Source organism: Carya illinoinensis, chromosome 16 (genome assembly GCF_018687715.1).
Source record: "Carya illinoinensis cultivar Pawnee chromosome 16, C.illinoinensisPawnee_v1, whole genome shotgun sequence".
In the NCBI taxonomy this organism is placed as follows: Eukaryota; Viridiplantae; Streptophyta; class Magnoliopsida; order Fagales; family Juglandaceae; genus Carya; species Carya illinoinensis.
Window position 1 is genome coordinate 12,947,501 of NC_056767.1, and position 6,805 is coordinate 12,954,305.

Here is a 6,805-nt window from a genome sequence, read left to right on the forward strand (position 1 = left end):
TCAGCACTAATTGTGATTGTGCCTGATTTGAGTCAACCTTTTGAAGTTATGTGCGATGCAAGTGACTTTGCAATTGGAGCAGTGTTAGGGCAAAGGCGAGACAAGCTGTTTAGAGCCATCTATTATGCAAGCCGGACATTGAATGAAGCTCAGTTGAATTATACGACAACTGAGAAGGAGATGCTTGCTGTGGTGTTTGCTTGTGACAAATTTTGGTCTTACCTCATTGGGACAAAGGTGATAGTGTTCACTGATCATGCAGCACTTAGCTATTTGTTTGGCAAGAAGGATGCTAAGCCAAGGCTAATTTGTTGGATCCTCCTTCTTCAAGAATTTGACTTGGAGATTCGAGATAAGAAAGGAAGTGAAAATTTAGTGGCTGACCATCTCTCTCGGTTAGAGCAAGAGGAAGAAAGACCAGATTCAGTTGTCCACGAGGCATTCCCTGATGAGCAGTTGTTTGCATGTGAGATCAAGCTTCCGTGGTATGCTGATATTGTTAACTATCTAGCTTGTAAAGTTTTACCACCTGATCTTACTTACCATCAACGTAAGAAATTTTTGCATGATGTGAATTATTATCTGTGGGATGAGCCTTTGTTGTTCAAAAGATGCCCTGATCAAATCATTAGAAGATGTGTGCCAGAAGAAGAGATGCAAGACATCCTCCATCATTGCCATTCATCATCATATGGAGGACACTTTGGAGCCACCCGTACAGCAGCTAAGGTACTTCAAAGTGGGTTCTATTGGCCTTCTATTTTTCGTGATACTTACACTTTGGTGAAAACTTGTGACCGGTGCCAACGTATGGGAAATATTTCAAGGCGTCATGAGTTACCACTGAAAGGTATCTTAGAAGTTGAGTTGTTTAATGTTTGGGGAATAGATTTTATGGGGCCTTTTCCTCCTTCTTTTGGTTTTGCTTATATCTTATTAGCAGTTGACTATGTGTCAAAATGGGTGGAAGCAATTGCTACAATAACAAATGATGCAAAGGTAGTGCTCAAATTTCTGCACAAGAACATATTCACAAGATTTGGCACTCCACGAGCTATTATTAGTGATGAAGGGACTCACTTTTGTAACAAGTTGTTTGAGAATCTTCTTTCTAAATATGGTGTGAAGCACAAGATAGCACTTGCTTACCATCCTCAAACTAATGGTCAAGCTGAAATTTCAAATAGAGAGATCAAGAACATCCTTGAGAAGACGGTCAAAATCAATAGAAAGGATTGGGCGAAGAAGCTTGATGATGCTTTGTGGGCATATCGTACAGCCTTTAAAACACCTATCGAGATGTCTCCATACCGATTAGTGTTTGGAAAGGCATGTCATCTTCCTGTAGAGTTGGAGCATAGAGCTTATTGGGCTGTAAAAAAGTTTAATTTTGATTTGAAGGCAGCAGGTGAAAAGCGACTTCTTCAATTGAATGAGATGGAAGAGTTCCGGAATGATACATATGAAAATGCAAAGATCTATAAAGAAAAGACGAAGAAGTGGCATGACAAACAGATTCTTAGGCGAGAGTTTGCTCCAGGACAACAAGTTTTACTCTTCAATTCACGACTCAAACTCTTTCCAGGAAAGTTGAAATCAAGATGGACGGGTCCTTATACAATTCATGAAGTTTTCTCTTTTGGAGCAGTAGATTTGAAGGACAAGACTGGGAATATTTTCAGAGTTAATGGTCAGAGATTGAAGCACTACTATGGAGAGCAAATAGAGAGGAACTAAGCATCTATTCCTCTTGGAGATCCTAATTGATGATGATTGAAAAGTCTGGCTGTAGACTTTAAAACAAGCACTTATGGGAGGCAACCCATAGATCTATCTTTCATTCTTTCATTTATTTTATTATCTTTATTTATTTAAGTTTTAATAAATTGGTTTTTGATGTAGGTTTATTTAGCATGAATAAAGAGCTGAAAAATTCTAATCCGCGGAAGGTTCACCATAAAACCAGGGAAGTTCCTTTATTTCTTCAATCCTTTTTACTTTTGCATCACAATGAGGACATTGTTTAGTTTAAGTTTGGGGGTGTAAACTCCTATAATCATTTGATCCTCTTGTTTTCATAGTCTTGGGTTGTTGATGGGTTGTTTGATTCTCTTACCAAGCATGCATTGGAGTAAGATTGAATTCTCTATGACTCTGAAATTTGTGATTGAAGATGGTTTTGAGAAAAATTTTCAAAAATTTCTTTTATGTCAAGTGAAGTTTTGTGGGTACTTTGGTTTAAATCTTTGATCTTGAACACAATTGAGCACATAGTCGTTTTTCTCTTATTCCATTTTGCTTATGAAGAGAAGAAGTTGAATTAATTGAAAGAGGGAGGTTTGATTTTGCTTTGCTCTAGAATCCGTTGATGGGTCCTTGTGGCGAAATCCTAGTTGAGACCAAATATTAGAGAAATGATCTAGGCATTTCTTTAGCATAACCAAAAAGCTTTCCCAGCCGTCCTAAATGTCATGCCATCATTACATGGTGTGTTTCCATAGTCAACCCCCTTGAGCCTTCATAAGTCTTTATTTATTCTTTGAACTACATAAACCACGACAACTCTAAGCCTGAAAAACAATGAATCTACCTTTGATAGTTTGAGAAAATACTTTGGTGGAGAGTTAGATTTAAAAGAGAAAAATTGGTTTCATGATGAACCGTATTATGTTTGCTTTGTTTGATCAAAGAAGAAGAAGAAAAAGAAGAAGAAAGGAAGTGACTGAAAAAAAAAAAAAAAAAAGGGAAGAAAGGAAGTGACTGGAAAAAAAAAAAAAAAGTCGCTAAGCGGAGTGTGAATTACCTCAGATTATGTTAAGGGAATTGTTGGTATTACATCAGTGATTACAGCAATAATAATGCCACAAGTATGAAGCATATTGCCAAGAAAGAGCTATGATTTGAATCATGTGGGTTTCTCTTTTAATATTCTTTTCACTAAGTATTTTCCCTGTTTGATTTGATTTCCCATATCCAGTTCTTTCTTAACCCTCACCCTGTGGCCTATCATTATAACCTTATTAAAGACCTTTTGATCTCTGATTTTGGTGTTGGCTACATTAGTGGAGAGGATTTCTGAAAATTGGACTTATGGGGTTAAGTTTTAAGAGAATTCTTCTGATTTTGGTTGTTCTACTTTTATTTGAGTTTGCAGGTGGTTTGAGGTTAAATTGACTATATCACACACACACTCAAGGTCTTAGCTTTAGGTTGAAGTAAACGCCTAACTCTTGCTTGACAAATTGCAAAATTTTTTATTGATTTTCCTGCCATCTTTGATGTTAAAAGAGTAAGATACTAGAGGTGAAATCTAAATTCATAAAAGCTTGGTGAGTGATGATACTTCTCTTTCGGGTCGAGTCGATATTGCCTAAACTATCATTTGCTTTTCTTTTTGTTTGAGGACAAACAAAGTAGTAAGTTTGGAGGTATTTGATGACCTACAAAAATTTCATATTGCAGATTTTACAAGTTCGCTCGAGCGGAGGCTTTTGGCCGCTCAAGCGAATTCAGGCAGATTCAAACGCTCGACTGCCGCTCGACAGGGAGCTCGAGTGGGTTGCTGAAAAACAAAGATCGCTCGAGCGAAGGCTTTTGGCCGCTCGAGCGAAATCAGGCAGAGTCGAACACTCAACGTGCGCTCGATAGGACACTCGAGCGAAATCAGGCAGAGTCGAACGCTCGATGCGTGCTGGACACCCCACTCGAGCGAACATCGTATTTTCACAGATTTAAGGTTTTCCGTCATCGCACCATATAAAAAGCAATTTTTCACTCTAGGGCCGCAACTTTTGACTGGAGAACACTTCTTGGGACAGAAAAACATAGCTAGAGGGATTCAAATCATCTGTTTTGGAGACGGAATTCCAATTATTGCACGTACGTTGGAATCATACACGAGCACGGACGGGAGAAAAGCGTTGAATCGTTCCCTTGAGCTTTTGAAGACGATTTGCGGCTGCAAGGAGGATTTTTCAGTGTTTATTTTCTTCCAATCTTCTCAGAACAATTATGGTGAATTCGTTTATATTGAATTCCATTTCTAGCATGAGCTAAATTTACTTTATTCTAGGAAAACGGTGTAACCTATTTCCAAACTATGCTTGTTTGTCTATGCTAATTTAATGCAATCCTCTCTTTGTTTATCTGATTTATTCTGAGTTTATTGCTTCTAATTAACTGGCCATTGATTAGATGATAATTAATCTTGTGATTTGCTATCGAAAGAGGGAATCATAGGGTAGATCTTAGATATTTCAGCATAGGTAAGTATAGAGATCGAAAGACTTGTATGAACCTATGTAGTAATTAAATCTTTGGTCTTATTGCGTCCTTGATTATTGAATTTGCATATTCTTGTGTGAATTGATAACCAAGAGTCAATTCCAATTGACTATCGAAAGAGGCTTTTGGATGATTTAGAGATTTGCTAATAGACAAAAGAGATTTAAATTAAGTTAGCTGGATGAGAAAAGCATAGTGAAGAATTAGGTGAAATCGATTTCCTAGAAGTTTTCATCCCCATTAAGTTGATCTTCGAACATCAGCTTTATTTCCTTTGCATATTTCTCTTTGAGTCGATTTTAGTTTAAATTGCAACTACAAAAATCTTAGTGATTCCTCTAGATAAAATCAAGTTTAGTATAATTTTGGTATTTGGCAAACGTAAGGTACCAATCCCTGAGGACGATACTCTTCTTATTACTTTACTATAAAACTACAATACTGTGCACTTGCAGTTTTGCACCGATCAATTGCTCGATCAGCCTGGGCTCCTCATAATATTGGGCTCAGACTCTAGGCCCTAGGTCTGGGAAAAACCCCCTAACAAAAGTAATTAAAAGAAAAATATACCCATAAACAATTTTGCATTTACACTTCTAATTCAAACATATATATGGGTTAGAAGCACAAATTAAAAACTTGTGCTTGAAGCATAAAAAAGAGATGAAATGTAATACTAATAATTGTAAGCCACAAGCCATAACAAATTAGAGAAAAATAAAGGCCACAAGCCACCACAATAGGGTTGTACAAGAAACTGTAAAACGAACCGGCACCGACTCAGAGCCCAGAATAGGTCGAAACCAACTTGGAAATGGTTGGTTGGCAGTTTAATTTGACCAAAATTGATGCCTAGCGGTTCGGTCCTGATTTGAGCCTAGACTAGACCACTAAACAGAACAATGGTTTAAATATTTTTTTTAATTATGCATATATGAAATGACGTCATTTCACTAAAGTAAGTGAAATGGTGTCGTTTTGTGACCTAGTTTTTGAAAAAAAAAATATAAAGGAAATGGTGGCATCGTTTCACTCTAGGGTTTAAACATCCTCATGCACACTTATTCTTCCACATTTCTTTCTTCTCACTTTCATAGTTTTCATTTCTCTACGTCGCCTCTGCCTCTCTCTCTCTCTCTCTCTCTCTCTCTCTCTCTCTCTCTCTCTCTCTCTCTCTCTCTCTCTCTCTCTCTCTCTCTCTCTCTCTCTCTCTCTCACCATAGCATCATCACTTACAAAAAGCCTTCGTCCCCACCAAATACGTCAACGAACCGACTGGAGTGACACCGAGACCGATGTAGACAGTTTTTTCCCCCTTCACCAGCCGATTTCAGTTGAGATTTACAAGATTTCAAGGTATCAATGTGGTTTCAATTTTGGATGAAAAATGCACTGATACCTTCTGTTTTCATCCCTATACCACAACACATTGATTTTCCTTAATAAAAATGAATGACATAAGAAAAACCCCATAGTTTTGGGCATGAAAGCTACATTCAGATAACCAAAATTCCATAATATATAGTCTAAGCTTAACCAACAGAGAAGCCAAGTCTTACATATGTGATCCCTTAAAAACAAACAAAGTAAATATTAACCAACAGGCAGAGCACAAATGTGTGAGAGATAGAGCTAGGAACATGGGACAAAGAACAAGATACTTTCCTACTTATAAAAATATTTATGCAAGAATTGAATTTATGTGCATATTACTTGGTGCTTTCCTACTTAAATTAAAGTCAGCTAGAATAATTCCCTTGTATACAAATTTCCTATACTCATAATCCCATAACAAATGCATAGAATATAGCTCTATCCTCTAGCAGTTCCAGCCACTCATAGTAGCAAACCAAACCCCTGAGAGCAAGACCAATCTCGAACAGCAACCAACCACCATATGCATCCCAACCACTCACAGTAGCGATTCCAGCCAGCATCCAAAAAGGTTGAAAAGATCCTTGTCAAAGAAGTGCACCCAATATGCAATGACATGAGCAAATAAGAAATCAGGGAGAAATTTTAAATGATATACAAAATCATCAAACTGTAGCATATATATAAGGAAAAAAACTGTTGCGTACATATACAAAATCATCAAACTGTAGCATGTTATAATTGGAGATCTTGGACGGATAAGAGACAAAGTGCGAGTGGGATGCGTAGAAGTGAAATTCGAAGGGAGATGAGTTGCAAAGGAAGATGAAGACATGTGGGGTAGATGATGGAGTTGCAAGGGACTGATTTGAAAAAGATGGGCTTGTGAGTGTTGAGAGGGTTAGGAGGGGAACTGGGCCGTGGTTTAGAATGTGGAAAAGAGGCCTCATTGAAGACCATGTCCCTGGATATGTAGACTCAATTTGTGTTTAAGTCAAGGCATTTATAGCCTTTGTGTGATGTGCTGTAGCCCAAAAACAAACATGAGACAGATTTGAAATTAAATTTGTTTGAGAGATAGGGCTGACTATTTGGCCAGCATTCACAACCAAACACTTTTAGAAATTTATAATCAGGTTCACAATTG